Source organism: Pectinophora gossypiella, chromosome 13 (genome assembly GCF_024362695.1).
Source record: "Pectinophora gossypiella chromosome 13, ilPecGoss1.1, whole genome shotgun sequence".
NCBI classification, from domain to species: Eukaryota; Metazoa; Arthropoda; class Insecta; order Lepidoptera; family Gelechiidae; genus Pectinophora; species Pectinophora gossypiella.
This window is the reverse complement of record NC_065416.1, coordinates 9,855,361-9,871,054: the sequence shown is the minus strand read 5'-3', so window position 1 is coordinate 9,871,054 and position 15,694 is coordinate 9,855,361. Positions and strand designations below refer to the sequence as shown.

The following is a 15,694-nucleotide window of genomic DNA, read 5'->3' as shown; positions in this document are numbered from 1 at the left end:
TCTCTTGCTTCCTCCACATTCATTAATCGTTTCATACAACTAGTTCAAAGCAGATCGTACTGAACCTTAACTAAGGACATCTTCCTCAATGTCCTTCTAGGTGTTCCTCTGCCAGCCCTACCATCAACCTTCGCTTTATATACTGCTTTCGTAATCCTATTATCTTAAAAATATAAAAAATATAGTTACTAAAATCCAATCACGGTTAATCCGGTTCATTCAAGCACTTAGCACACGCAGCTTTCACAGTAAAAAACTAATAAAACTAAAACTAATACGGTTGCGAACATAAAACGTAATTGCAAAGCAGCATCCCGTTACAGAGGCTACGGTACAAGTAGACTTCCTTTATTTATCGAGCATGTGATCAATTATAGTCGCTCGCTCCCGATCTGACGGTAGAAAAACCTACGCCCATTAGATGCACAGTTACGTAAAACGCATAACGTTCCAACGGTGTGGTAGAAACGTTAAAAACTGGACACTGCTGTTTCTGTGAGACATCGCCGCCTGATTCTGTGAAACGCTGAGGCAATGTGGTCGCAACAAGATGAGAAGACAGCACTGTATGTCTTGTGGATTTTGAGTAGTTCAAAACATTCTCAGATGCGAATGTTTCAATCAAAATACGAGTTCAACATCATCCTACTTAAATTCTGATAAATAAAGCGTATTTATTTAACAACAACTTTTGAAACTAGAGGGAATACAAAACATTGTGTTCCCTATAGTTTCATAAGTGTTCAGTCGACCAGTAGCCAATTTTAATTAATATTGTGACTCGACGGAAAAAAACCTCTGGACAAGCCCAAGACACTTAATCATCGTTCGCAAATAGAACTTAAGAACGCGTGACTGAACATTAGATATCACCATGGCTTAGTCGGTCTCGAATCTGACAGTGATGCTACCCAGAGTAATAGAATCGGCGCAGGCGCAGGCGGGCCGAGTAACGGACCGGTGGCGCGTCAATGGGATAGAAAAACTAGCAGCCTCTGAGACACTGATTGTATGGCTATCCGTTTGTATTAATGTTAAGTAACTTGGTCTACTGAAGATAGTAGTAAAACTTGCTTCATACATAATATTGATATTTTTTTAGATGTTGATAATTTGACATTTCATTATCAATTCTATTATTCTTGCTAGGCGATATGTGTAGTATGAGTACTGCAATGAACTCTCTTGTGTAAGAGCCGTCCTTTGTCGGATTATTACCTTACATCTTGCTGCCTAACCCTCTTTAGAAATACAACCAGTACCAGTTCATAAAACTTGAATACAGTTTGTAACTTGAATAGTTCAGATTGCTCAAATGTAACTACATACATTGATAAAATCTTCCATATTATTTGCAACACGATTTTACCACAATAACACAAATTAATCGCTGGCTAGCCGAAGATATCAGATAGATTCGCGAGAACCGTTAGCGCCACCTAACTGTACATAATACGATCAAGTTACAATACTACTCACTAGTATCCCTCCAAGCACGTATCCGTGATTACCTCGTCACAACTGTACTTGTCAATCTCACAGGTGTGCTGTGAAAAAATTGCCAATTAATATCTTACGAAATGGCACGTGCGCTAACTAGAAGCTGAGATATTTAACACGGATGTAAATCGTACAAAGTTCATTGAACTTTTAGAGGAGAAATTATTTGATTTATTTTGCTACACAGCAACAGTCCTGTTACTTAATATAAAAATAGCTTCATACGTGTGTTATGTGAATGGATTGTTGTCAATGGGTCTAAAGATTTTTGGTATACTTCGCTGATTAGAAACTTCGATCAATTAAAGGGATTACATCTCGCTTCACTAGACGGTTTTGAGCAAATATATACGTAATTAAAACACATAATAACGGGTTCTTACAGCGTTTAAATGGGGATATGAGACTCCCGATATTTCGACACTGTTGCAAGTGCCATGATCACGGGACGGTGGGGGGGAGGGGGGGGGGTTATTGTAGAATATTATGGATCTACCTACTCCACTCCAATCTCATCAGTCATCCCGTGATCATGGCACTTGCAACAGTGTCGAAATATCGGGAGTCTCATATCCCCATTTAAACGCGGTAAGAACCCGTTATTATGTGTTTTAATTATGATAATAACCGCGTAAACTTAAAACAATGTATAAATATATACGTATTTTGAAAAAGTATCAAATTGAACAAATTCAAGATAACTCGTTTAAATACATGAGTAAATGTCACCCAATAACACAGCAACCGGTTTAGCTAATTTCCAAAAACTGATACATCCATACGTCGTTTTCACCTCGTTCGAAGGTGAACCAACTAACGTAATGGTTACCATAATACTAAATTCCATAATTAAGACACATTAAAATCAATCTCACATTTATGTAGGCTTAATTAATGTGACGTATAGGTAAATGTAAACTGCGAGGCAGCGGATCAACCAGTTTTGCTTTTCTGTACAAGCGCAGTATACGATTACGAAGCAGTAAACTAACTTTTGTGGGCACACATAAGAATCAAAAAGGATAAAAAAGGAATAAACAATCAAGAGTATTCAAGTTGAGATCAATTTTACTGATCATGAAAACGTTGATAATCGTAGTGACAAAAATCATTGTGATGTTTTGAAATTTATCAGAGCAGACTTAGCGAAAGTCGCACGAATAGTCAATAACTACCTCAGAGCTTTGAAGGACACCTAAAATGTTTTAACTAATTAGTAGATATAGACTATACAGGTTGTGAGAAACTGTACTAGTTTTAGGCGTATGAGACGTTCGTTATGTAAAAATTGACGATTCAAAGTGTAACTATATTACCTACTAAATAAAGATATATTTTTGAATTTGAATATATAAATTACGTTGAATTTAATATCATTGCGTACATTAGTCTTTTAATGACTGTACTTATTGATTGGGTAAATACTTGCTTAGAACGTCAGTTGACACGCAGGAGTAGCCAGGAAAAAACACAAAAAGATATAATGTCAACTTCTATGAGTTACTCGTGTTTGAACATAGTTGCCTTACTGCCAGTATTCATTATTTGTGGCATAATAGTGTTCTATGCGCGGGCGCATTTCACAGGTCCGGACAGCACAGAACGTGGGAGCGGACATGCGGTTGCCGCCATTTAACCACGGTTATATTGCCGCAAAATTAACTTTAATCTATAATCATTTGCATATGTTATGCAAAGTGCACTCGGTGGCTCGTAGACCAGCTTTGTACCTATAGTCCTGTCATGATAGATAAGTACCTGATACGTACGTTAAACTTCGCTTTCAACGATATAAATAAATAAAATCTATAGTAGGTTTTTTACAGTACCGGTTTAAAGTGAGTGTTTTTTTAATAATGTATTTTACGATGATGTTTACTGCTCTCACGATTCTTCAACGTAGACGCATCTGTTTAAGGTATCATCTTAACCTTTGCTCATCTGAGAAAACAAGCAATTTGGTATCACCATTTTCGTGAAATCGTCTTACCTTGTTCGGTAGTACTAAATACATAGCTGTAAGTTGAATTTTATCTTTTCATCGCCAATGATCGGGAGGTGGGCGCATTGGCGACTTTGACCAGTGGGGTAAATGACATAGACCAATAATATGGAAACAGAATCAATCTCTACTGCATAAATTAAACACTTTCCGCCTGATTACTAAATGAAGACCAAATGCTAGACTAGGTTTAAAATATAGTCCGTGTCGCGAAAGAAGTCGCACGACCGCGGCGCTACTGCTACAGATCCAGCATACAATTATTATGAATTGTTAATTAGTTTCATTAAAATCCGTGGGCATTTGGTTTTGGTTCCCTTTGGTTTTGGTTTCAAACAAGACCATTAACGCGGCCCCAGGGGGACAGAGTCTCCTTCTCTGCCCTCCACTAGGGCAAATCCTATCCATGGCGTCACCAGGGATACGGGTTGCAAAGACAGAGATGGGAGCCATCGTTACGGCGATGCAGGACCGAAGGGGCAAGTCACAGGGACTGTAACGTGGAACCTGACAGAGGGCAGCAGTAACTGTCAGTACTATTCAGAGGCGGAGTCCTAGTACGCCTTGAAATCGACTCCTCTGGGCGTCATCAAACTCGCGTCAGAAAGACTACTGGGGGCGGCAGGCAAGAGGGAAACCACTGCCCTATTTTTTTCCTAAAATGTAGCATGGAGAATGCTTCACCGAGCGTGGCCCTTAAATTAGTTAGTGGATTATTATTTTAATCCTAGTTGATCTGAGGCTTCGTGAGATTTTATTTATATTTTACAAACTTAATCTCTCTACCCTGTTATTTTTGAAAGTTCATCATTACACTTTACACACTACAATCACGTTTGTTTGCTTCTAACCCATAAAAATATTACGATAGTATACTAAAAAAACCTGCAAAATACCCGCAAAGCAATTAGCTACATTATTTTATCAAATGCCATTTATCTCTATATCGGTATGCATTAAGATAAGCACGTAGATAACTATGATACTGCAGTGTTTGGATGTTTACATGGGATGACGATGATGGCACATCCTTGAACAGGAAATGAGAAGTCGTTTTATGTTTATTCAGTTTTTTATGAGTATTTATATTCATAAATAAACTTTTTCGATTATCACGCTACCTTTAAAATCCTTCAAGGAGGATAAGAATCTAATATGTTTTAAAAACCCGATACTTTTAATAGATATTTACCGATTAAATACGTTGATCGTCGATATATGTCTAATCACTGTCATTATTTAACCTTCAATGAGTCCGCTAGCCAGCTGATTGTCGAATTTCTTTTCGAATTCATGATTGGATCATAAATGATTATCACGTGCTCAGTGGTGAAGGAAAACATCGTGAGGAAACCCACACTCCCGAGAAATGCATTTTCGGAGGTATGTGACCTAACCTATATTGGAATGGTTTTCGCTTCGCGGGTTGGAAGGTCAGACAGGCAGTCGCTTCTGTAAAAACCGGACCTGTCAAATCTGCAGGTTAGGTAAGCGAAACCTGTGAAAAACGGGATAATGCTAGGGAGACGATGATGTCGAGTCCACCAGCTACTGTCGCTGTAGTTGAACTCGACTGTGAAGCATGAATTTCTAAATTATACTTATAATAAGAAATTATTCTTTGTGTCACCAGCTTGCTTCTAAAACAGGGAGCGCCGATTCGATTCCTGGTACTGGACTTGCACCAATGAGTTAGGTAGGTAATCCATCTTTCGTGCAATTTTACTACCACAGTTGGTTTTAAATTCTATAGACAGCGATACGGATCCCCACCTATCACATTGATCTAACAGAAAGAAAGCGCGAGTACTTAGTTCATCAACCGAATAATGGTACCCCAATTGGAAATATATGCCTGTTACTTATCATAAATGAAAGAACAAAAAATTGCTTCGTACAAAGATTCAATAAAGAACACTAAGCAAATAATCAAAACACCATAACGTGTTTTAAACTAACATAAAACTCTTAAACTAAAGTACGTCGATAATATATAACTTAATGAGGCGAGGTTTTAAACTGGTTTAAATCCAACTACAAAGGGACAAGTCGTTAACAGTAATTGGACGGGACCCTCTCATCCGTCCGTCTGTATGTAACCTTTCAGGTTCTTGTGTGAGGTGGGCCTAATAGCCCTGTTGACCTATGCGCGGTTAAATTCAAATCAATTCGGAGGCTTATCGATGCAGTTGTCAATATTTACTTGTGCTTAGCGGTTTTTGGGCCCCGACTGTGAGTACAGCTGGTAATCTATTGGTGATTTATCTCGATAACCAGTTGTTTGATGTAGGTACTTACTTACTGCAAATAAATGAGTCTATGAAATTATCCCAATAAAACCTAGTGTATTTAAATAGTTAAATCGTCTTCAAAATCTGCCTAATAAAATATAAGAAATAATATTTTGTTTAATAAAATATTAGAATCAAAAGTCTGAAGGTGGCGCAGTTATTATTATTATAATTATCTTGTCCACTTGTAATATTATGTAGTAGGATATTGAAGCTATATAAAATTAGACATAAATTAATGTTACTGCATTATTGAAGGCAAACCTATAATTACTTTGAGAAATCGTGAAGGTCGTTGGCGAGTGAAGGGATTTACAATCAAACGTAATAAAAATCTATTATTTTTCTGCTATGAAATGTTATGATGATAATTTACATTACGATCATTTTCATCATACAGGTAACTGCTAAAATTATAGATAGTACCCTTTTTTAATGAGTAACATTTGGTCGTTACTAAATAAGATTGCAGATTAGTTTGTCCGAGGCCTTTAGATAAGGTTTCATTGGCTATCACGCACTATGGCCTGAACGAATATTTGTCAATATCCTTACAATGTCAATGTGAAAGTAGTTGTTAAAAATAGAAGACTAAGTAGCAACTGGGGAAACAAGAATGCCAAAAAAAAAAACCATAATAAGTTTGTCCCTCCAATCTTTCCCCTCACAAAAACGTCAATCCCTACTTACAACCCCTTCCCGAAGTCCTCTCAAGTATGGAATCAGGTCGTTAAAACCTACCTGCTCGCTATTGTGTCTTTCTTTGATGATTGTTAAGAAATTCTGAGAAGTCACGTTCACTCTTAGTGGCGATAGCCTTTGAAATAGGATATCCACTCAGAGTTTTGTTTATTTGCAAGAAAAATTTAGGACAATCAGATATTAAAATTCTAAAATTTCTTCTTGAATTCTTTTGCCTATTCTTTTATGATATTCCCACTAGTTTCTTGTATGAATAATCTTCATTATTATCGTTTTTACGTTAAGTGTACAACACCTCCGTGTCCGTGTATGTGTGTGAGTGTGTGTGTGTAGTATGTGTGTTTAGTGTGTTTTTGCGTTGTGTTTTACGTTAGCTCGTACTCGTGCACTGAATTAGGAAAGGATACATACAAACATATTATTGAAAAAAATATTAACATCAATCAGTTGTCTAAAAATACATTGGAAAACTTTTAGCAATTATAATACGGAACCTACATTATCATGTCGGAACTCAACTCCAGACAATCTCGCCGCCAATTAAAACAAAAATAAACATAATAAGACCTCAGATACCTTTCACAAAGTACCAGGGTTTCATGGGCACTAACAATAATCCTATTCAGTACACTAAGCCGAGATGCTAACGCTATTGAACATATGAGGAGCATGCTTCGGGCAGCGGCTGTCTAGAGCTGGCAAAAATACTGTTACGGGTATTTAATTTAAGCACTATTATATAAGAGATATCAGTACATTCTTTTTACAGTTTACCTAGTACGTACCTAAGGTCGAGAAGTGATTTTGTTGTATTATCAATTAGCCTTTAACTTTTCAAACAGCGGGGATTTTTAGAGTAAGTAATAATATTGTTTATCGCACTTTATTCTGTTGTGTAGTGAGTGCGTTTTATAAGATTTTTTTGAATTTTTGTTACCAACCAATAAGTCTGATATTTAATTCATTATTCGAAATTTGAATTTCAACACACACCGAACATTATTTACTAGGTATTTTTTTCCTATTTCAAATTTCGATTTAGTATACAATCAATTCCAGATTCGAACACTATATTCTCGGACATCCCTAGTGGTTACCATAACAAGGGGCTCCACAATAGGCCCTGCGGGGCACGGGGCAGCGACTAACAAGGTGTAAAACCAGATCCAATGCGTTTTGTGGTCTGTGAAACGGAAATTTAGTACTATCTTTGAACTATAAACTAAGTCTCAGTAGCAACACTATGTCTGGCTACGTTATCCATAGATACTTATTACGTAAACTTAGAACTGTTGACAGGTACCTAATGATATATATAAGCCCACGCCTATATCACATTTGGGGTAGTCAACGCTACATCCATAACAAGATAAACTAAGTACCTACAGTCATCAGCAACATCATATACCCACTTTAGAACCCTGTCGCACTATCATATTTGACATTTAATTAGGCTTACGGTTTAAATTGTCAAAAAAGTTAATATGACATGATTGCAAAGTGTATGCATATTAGTACTCGTGACCGTACCCACACCTCACCGAGCTTTGTAATAATATAAGTAAGTAATAACTTTTGTGGATTGATGAGGAAATTATCAAATGACCGAAATGTTTAAACGCTACATTATTGAACACAAAATACACAATCCAGTTAGGATAGACATTGTATAGATTTGCACAACATTTTAAACTTGTCCATGAAGAAAAAATGTCAAGATGTCATTGCCCCTAAACAAAAAAACTTAATCAAGCGAAACCGTCGATCGCAAAATACGTGACTATTCTCCGTCGAAAATACTTTTGGAATTTTTCTTCACCTTTTTACAATAACGTACAAAAAGCATGAACTTTTCGGACGACGACGTTAAGAAATGCAGTTAGATTTTATGATCTTGGAATCGAGTTAAAACACCAATACCACAGAGGGAGAAAAAAAAATAATTTCACATAAAATTTATTATTATTACGGTTGGTTGCGGATTGGCTTTGAATTATAGGCCTATTAAAAAAACGTTAATGAACAATAAAAAAACAAGGAAGAGCTCGATACCAGTTATGACACCAACATTTTTATTGCATTCTTTTAAAGGCCCCAATTATATTTATAGCTCTATCCATCGATATTTTATTACATGAGAAAAGAAAGGAACAAATGTCTACTTATTAGTTCAGATATTATTTGATCGTTGAACGTAATCTACGCATGCACCTTATTGATGTTACTTAGAAAATAACCGACGGAATTGAAAATTCCGAAAAGCCTCAAGAAAAAATATTCGCATCGGAAAGTATGCAGTAGCGAAAGTGGCCAATGTTCCAATGCCATAGCGGGCAGACGCAAGCGCGCGGCCGCAGCGTCCAATTAGAGGGAATGCGCTCGCGCACAGGGAGTTACAACTCACGCCGACTTATTGCAGCCCCGGGCAATACGTCTCATCTCGATCTGCGGATGAAGACTAGATTACATGTTCCATCACTTCATTTAAACCCGTCAACTATGTAATCATACATCGATACTGAAACCGTTTGAAAAACATTCGACAACTCGCTATCCCGCGTGATATCACTTGTTATTTTCCTCGTAAAGTAAGATGTTACTTATGCTTTACGAGAACGCACTAATTAACTTAGCCATTAAAAAGAAATGTCACAGTTATCTCAGCGAATAAATTACTTAAAAGGAAGACGTTTCGCGAGTTCTTGGAGCGCATATTTTTATTTCTTGAAATAACGGGTGTATTTTTATATGAAGTTATCACTGGCCGAGAGATTAAGCGAGGAATCTGGTTTGGATCCGCCTGTACGTGGATACCTTAAAAGGCGGACGGTCGACAATGGGCTGGGAACTTGGCTCATTTGAGAGGAGAAAATATTATGCCATGCGGGGAGGCCGCAAATCGCTTTTTAAATGGAATTGTGGACGTGTCGTGAACAAATATGAAGAAGTGATGATGAGCGTCGTATGATATAAGGGAGGGCCATTTATGGTATGTGTTGACACAGGGGCGGCGCAGGATCAACTGGTTGTGTAACTTTATTAACGACAAGGACACGACAAGTCGCCTACACCTACTTGAATGTTCCAAAGCACGATCTTTATTTAGGCAAACTTTGAAGCCAATTTTGCTCCAAAAATTCAAATGTATCTTCCCGATATAGCCTGTACAATTCACGACTTAGAATACAAGCGATAAGTGGCCGAAAAACTGACGAAAAGTGACAGATGTTTCCCTTCAACTTCACGTGGCACCAAAGGCGCTTGCGTCACTGACGCGTCACCTTGAGCCGAGCAAACAGGGGCTATGTGATATCACCGGGATTATCACTATTTATCGAGCGCTATTTATCCAAAAGATAGTGATATCACGGGCGCCGAGGTTGATAGCTTATCTCGTGGATGTGGCACCGGACAATGTGGACACAACGTTTTATTAACCTGAAGAACCATCGATCTCGATGCGAATAATGCTGGCCAAAACGTCAAGAATAAATAGACAGTTAAAACATCGTCAATAAAGGAGAATTTCACGGTCACACACAAAGATAAAACGAATAAACAAACGTAACAGATACCGTACGCGTATATCCCGCCGCTCAATCCATTCCATATTTGTAAAATATAATGAATGCACAACAAAAACGTGTTTCATTAAATTCGGCGTTTTTTCCCGGCGCGCCTGTGGGCCTCACAAAGGGACCACAGACCACAGGCCAGTCGAACCGGTGACCTTGCTCACACTAACGAAGGCTGCACTCCGTACAAGGTTTCAACAAAAAGGAACACAACTGGCTGCGTAAAGACCTGCCACAAAAAATAAACTAATAAGCCGAGATGTTCGAAGTTCGGACGCGGGTACGATGCCCCGTTTCGATGCGGTTTTGGCTTTACCTTTTAAATTGAAGTTTTTAAGCAACACTTACAGATTGTAAAGCGAAGATTTCGGGAGTTTAATCGTTTGTGGAGAATCAGCGTGCATACAAATCGAACTCATTTGGTGACGAGATTTGCTCGCCAATATGATAATGAGGGTTGTAATAAAATTTAAAATGCGCTATTACCGAAATGCGAAAACCTTTTCAAAAGAGCAATATCGCGGGTTCAATCGAATATTTAATGCTGAACCGGCGGCCGGTTATAAGACAGTGTTGGTATGAAACCGCAAGCGCTTTCCATCTCTAATGTGAATCAAGCTTTACTTTTCGCGATCGATATTTTTATACGGGCTGCGCCATATAAAGCATTTAAAATACACAAAGTCGCTACAAAACGTGAAAGAACGCAACTACAAAGTAAGGCTCCAATTAAAATCAACTGATATGAAATGTCGAGACAAAAAACAGACGACTTCCATTCCTGCGGACAAAATGGCATAGCCAGACGATAATATTATTTAAAGGAAACATTTGATTGCATAATAATTGCTAGCAATGATTTCTGGTCACTGACATCATATTGACGCCTCAAAGTCTTTAAAAGTGGTTACATCATATCTTCTGTAGACTTGTGGTTCGAAGCCAACAACACACAAAGTAAGCAATACAATGGTGCTGATTCCTGCAAACACCTACCTACTAATTTTATTTTAAGTTATACCCGTCATTTTCTTATGCGCCGAAAAAGAAAAGGACGGATGATTAGCATATGTTAATTTTAAAATGAATGAGTGAATGAATGAATTAACCCGAAAGAATGAAATAGGCATCTCGCTATTATGCAAACCGTATGACGTGTGCTGTCAAGCTGCTGTGTGCTGCTGTGTGCTGTGTGTAAAGTGGCTGTGTGCTTAATTCTGTCGAGTTATTGGCCGATGTGAGAGGTGTTTTCTGTTTTCATAAAATTGACATCTGTTTCATAAATTATATGCCTGTCGATTAACCGTCCCTTTTCTTTTCGCCGAATAAGAAAATGACAGGTATACTTACTTACCTTAAAATAAAATTAGACTACAGGAATCAGCACCTATCTAAAAATAAAAATTATATTCATATACATTTATATATTCAGCCGTTGGTCACGGCTATAAAAATAATAATAAAAAAATTAGCCGTAAAATCACATCCACCAACCCGCAGTGGAGCAGCGTGGTGGAGTATGCTCCATACCCCCTCCGATTGATTGGAGAGGCCTGTGCCCAACTGAGGGACGTATATAGGCTATTTATGTTATGTATATGTATGGATTACGTGCGTGAACTTGTCTATGTACCTACATGATAGTACAAATATATCTATTACAAAAGCGAACAAAATAGAGCATTGTTCACTATCTCCGCATTGTAATGGGGCGGTGCGAATTAGGTTGCACTGATAGCTTATCGACAACCACAACTATCTCACAAAACACTCCATTTGGAATCCAGGCGTGATTTTGGACTTGTTTTCCCTGTAGTTACTAAGAGAATTCTAGAGATTTGCAACTAAGTTATTAAGTCTCCGCTACACAGTGCTTATAGACTTAGTTATGTTTGTTTTTTTTTTCTTTTCTGTTCACTCATACTCACGAATCCCGATAGATACATATCACAAAAAATACTTTGTGATCCCTAGTTTGGTTAGGACATTACAGGCTGATCACCTGATTGTCCGAAAGTAAGATGATACGTGCTTTGGAAGGCACGTTAAACCGTTTGTCCCTGTTACTACTTACTGATGTAAGTATGTAGTCGTTACACGAGCCAGGGTTGATGTGTTGGTAATCCACCACACAACCCACACGATCTCTCAGTCATTCTGGATCTCAAATTCCTGGTATATTACGTTGATAAATTAATATGTTACGACTACTTATATCCTCCGTTATACTCGTATCTATTTGTCTGTCTATCCTTTTGATCTTTTTTGATAACATTTCAAATAGCTTCGATTTTCAAACAGTGCATTGCACCATCATTCATAATTTATTAACGGTTCTACCAGTCAGTATTTTCCCAAACATAATATGTTTACTATAAACTCACTATCTACGATTACTGTGACCTCAGGGACATAAGATCAACCAATTATCTGTTGCATTTAAACTTTAATAAGTAAGTACTGTAAATTACACATGTTTCATTAAGTAGAATTAGATTTTATTGCTATTTATGCCTCTGAGAGGCTTAATGTTCTCAGTAGAAACGGTTAAAGTCTGGTCTACTTAGTCTGTCGATTAAAGCTATAAGTTGAGTATCTTTCAAACGAAGTAATAGCGTAATGAAAGACTCGTTAAATGTGAAGCAGCCACCTACGTACGCATATGGTCTATATCATGGCTTTACGGTGAAAAACCCTCTTAAGAGGCGCTTGTCGGTGTAGCATTCTCCATGCTACTTTTTAGGGAAAAATAGGGCAGTGGTTTCCCTCTTGCCTTCCGCCCCGCAGTACTCTTCTGATGCGAGTGGGGTGGCGCCCAGAGTAGTCTATTTCAAAGCCGTACTAGGACTCCTGTCCTCCGCCTCTGAATAGTACTGACAGTTGCTGCTGCTCTCTGTCAGGTTCCAGGTTACAGTTCCTCTCCCATCTCCGCCTCTGCAAACGTTGAGGTCTTCACCCGTATCCCTGAGTGAGGGTACCCGTAGGTCTGGGTCCCTATGCGAACTCGCCACCACCTCACTTCAGCCTACTGAAGTAACCCGAAAGGACGCGCTGAACAGGAATTTAGTTTTATTTGGAATTAAACTGGTTTTGTTGAAGAAAATCACATCTGAATAATAATAAGATGATGCACAAATGCGCTTACGAGGTTTTCATTATAAGGCAATGATATATCGGTCTGTATCTTATTGGACAAAAGGTCTCCTTTGTAATCTAGACGTGGTTTAAATCTAAATTTTGAACTTAAATGATAAGTCCCACTATCTATTAGTCACAGGTATTTACAGTAGAGAGAGGAATTGAGATACAAAAGTCACATTCGAGGCGCAATTTCTCGAGCTCATTTGCCTAGCCAACTGTTCGAGGTAAATTCAAATAACGTTAAAGGCTTGCGTCTTACCACTCAGCCTATCTTACCTAGATATATTTAACTATAATATCTACATAATTACTCTAACTAATCGGACCACTATCTACGAACACTTTCCCGGCGTGGAATCCGAATATCTCATACGACCATTTAAGCTAATCTTAATACTTAACGCAGTGGCTTCTAGACCAGAATGTGGCGATCCAGTTGCTTCTGGTGATTTGAATAATATCAACGGTTGATGTACGGTTATTGTGGCTGGGAAGTGGCCTGTGTGCGCCTACGCAGCCTGTGGGCGGGGCGGTACCTAGTCCAACTGCATTGCACTTACTATGCAAGTATTGGGAAGATAAGTCGCTTATTCAGACTTGTTTTATTGTACTATATTGTCTCCAACAACCCGTGTTAACAATGTACCTAAACAGCTATTAATATATGTATTGTATTGCAAAAATATTTATTTTTTCTCTTTTTTTCCAACAGATCTATCTACCTATAATACAAAAAAAATGATGTTTTTTTTTTCTTTATATCCTTAATAACTCTCTCTCGTGAACTGTAAAGGTGCATTATAAAACTAGGTATATTTTGTTACATCACAAACAAATCTCAATACTCACGGCTTATCTTAAATCTTCCCTTCCATTTTGTTAAACATTCGAGGTCAGACAACTAAATGCAATCATAATGTAATCTGAATTCTCAATATTATCTCCCGATCGGCAATAAACAATATAATTCGCTTGCACGAGTGTAGGCGAGGTTATTCACAAAACTACTAGAGATGCATGACTAGTCGGGAAAGACTATGCAACTCGCAAGTCGAATGCATAGTCGGCTATTAGTCGGAAGTAGGATGGAGAATATTTACCGGTGCTACTATAAATTATAAATAAAATTAATTATGCATATAAATTGTAGGATAACACCCTTGCCCCACACGATTTGTGACTCTGATTTCTTACAGAATGATATTCAATATTCTTTATTTGCACAACCCACTTGCAGTCACTTTTGATACCAAGCTTGAGTGCCTTCACTAATAAAAAAATATTTCGCAAAACGTTGATTATTGTTTACAAAACCGAGTGAATACATAACATGGTATTTATAAGTAACAAAAATGTTTAGTTATAAATAATAAACTTTGATAAAATATTACAAAACTTGTTACTTAGTAATGCAAAGTTATGTAGACATTCACCAAAGTTAGTTAATATTTTTTGCGTTTTCTAAATATGTAGGTACTACGAATATAGTGTTTCCTTCCAGAAAAGTATCAGAAGGGACAGTAGGTTACAAATGTGACATTTGCATTTACAATACAATACAAATGTACTTTATTGCACACAATATATAAAATAAGCTTTACACACATGGACGAAAGATACTATACAATCTTATAAAGCTTGGCTTTATCGCTAAGCAGCATTTTCTTCCAGGCAACCAGCGGCTAGAAAACATTTATCACAATTAAATTTTTATTTTTTTCTTTTCATGTTTTATCAAATATTTTGTTAAGTTGACCAGTTTTATTGTTTACACGAATCTCTGTTGTTATGTGGTATGCTGATCGCTGGCAAATGTCATGCATGTGTCAACTTGTAGTAACTTTACACCACTATAATCTAAGCCTGACGCCGACAAATATGCGTATGATTGTTCTGTTTTATAATTAATTACTGATATTCAAGCTGTTGCACGCTTATTAATACGCTTATTGATTCCAGTTGGTTAGCTTTTTTCCATGCTTAGCTTAGTTTTAGCTTCTGCGATTGAGCTAGTGTGGTTAGTGTGTTAACAGATAAGGACTCGTCCGTTTCGTACGTATCAACGTTTTCAGTTTTGTATTGAATAATAATTACTATCACAGAAAGTATAAGGTTGATGGTTGTTTTATTAATTTGAAAAATTCTGATGAGGTCATCAACATAACACTGAAAAGAAGACACTGCTCTCTCTATCTCGGTCGCTCTCGCATCTGTCACAATAATTAATTTGCATATTTTTTGGTTAATAGTTAGATTTAAGTTCAGTGCTCAGCGATGAAGGAAAACATCGTGAGGAAACCCACACTCCCGAGAAATTTATTTTCAGAGGTATGTGAACTAACTGGGTATTGGGCTGGTCTTCCCTTCACAGGTTGGAAGGTCATACAGACAGTCGCTTCTGTACAAAACCGGACCTGGTAAATCTTCAGGTTAGGTAAGCAGACTCTGTGAAAAACGGGATAATGCTAGGGAGATGATGAATA

General features: G+C 37.5%; 1 protein-coding gene across 2 annotated transcripts in view; it reads right to left on the bottom strand.

Moving 5' to 3' along the window:
* The window catches only part of LOC126371857 (integrin alpha-PS1), a 103,254-nt gene that overhangs the window by 76,376 nt on the left and 11,184 nt on the right, over positions 1–15,694 (bottom strand). The window lies entirely within an intron of this gene.